The 1,099-nt window shown below is 30.9% G+C and overlaps 1 protein-coding gene across 1 annotated transcript in view; it reads left to right on the top strand.

The window, feature by feature from the left end:
* The window catches only part of pxmp4 (peroxisomal membrane protein 4), a gene marked incomplete in the record, with an annotated part of 1,919 nt that extends 1,756 nt beyond the window's left edge, over nucleotides 1-163 (top strand). Inside the window, 1 exon segment of the mRNA XM_035661129.1 lies at nucleotides 1-163.
* Between the last annotated feature and the right edge of the window lie 936 nt (nucleotides 164-1,099).

Below are 1,099 nucleotides of genomic sequence, written 5' to 3'. Positions count from 1 at the left end.
ATGACTCCCATTGTGTCCGTCTGTTATTACTAATCTTCTGAACTCCTCTCTGCAGGACCTGGAAGCTTTTGTTAATTTACTAATGTTTATGTTTGTTTAAAAGCCAAAGAGGTGTGCCATTATTATATTATTGAATGAGGGCTGAATAAAAAATCCTGTTTGAGTCAAACCTGTTTACAGTATATTTCTTTTAACGCATAGTCAACTCATCCCCTTGCACAAGTGATTTATGTTGTCCATTACAATATCAATCTGGAGTAGATAACACAAATTGCATCATTTTAATATGATCAGATATTTAAACATTGGTTATTTAACCATGTTTCATATTTGCACATGAAAAGTAACTAAGTGCATTTATTCAAGTTCTGTGCTTAAATACCTTTAGTATTTCTATTTTATGCCACCTTCTGCTCCTACCCCACTACACTTAAAAGATGAATATTGTTCATTTATTTTAACTCCATACATTCTTATTATAAGCTATAGTTAGTAGTTATTGGCAGACTTATAACTTGTATATTTTATTAGCTTATAATATATGATTGAATGTTGACTAACCAACGAAATGATATAACGTGTCCTGACCATTGACTGTATATATGAGGTCCTAACCAACTATCTGACCTCTTCTTACACATTAATGCAAGAGTGATAATTAAATAATACACATATTAATATAGCACTTCCAAAAAATAAATAAAAGGTTAAAGAGTCTGACAGATGTTGAATGAATGATGAAGGACCTGCGGTAGCCCACTGAAGAACATCTGTACCATAGTAAAAGATCTGCAACCTTACGGCAACAATACTTAATAGCATGAGTGGTTTATTTTACAGTTTTCTATATTTATACGATTAATGATGTGCCAGCTCAATGATTCTTTGTGTGCGTACCCAAACTTCAATGTGTAAATGAATATATTCAAAATAACCCAGACACTGAAAGACAAATAAAAAAGTATAAAGTCTAGAAAATCGTCATAATATAAAGATAATAAATAAATAAATATATCGTGATGCCAAACTCATTCTCGCCAAATAATGGTATAACAGCACATATATTATATATTAAAAAAGACTTTGTGAGCTGTATGAA

Source organism: Morone saxatilis, unplaced genomic scaffold (genome assembly GCF_004916995.1).
Source record: "Morone saxatilis isolate NCDOM2014 unplaced genomic scaffold, NCSU_SB_2.0 Contig18, whole genome shotgun sequence".
Taxonomy (NCBI): domain Eukaryota; kingdom Metazoa; phylum Chordata; class Actinopteri; family Moronidae; genus Morone; species Morone saxatilis.
Note: the sequence above shows the minus strand (reverse complement) of the source record. Positions and strands in the feature narration are given on the sequence as shown.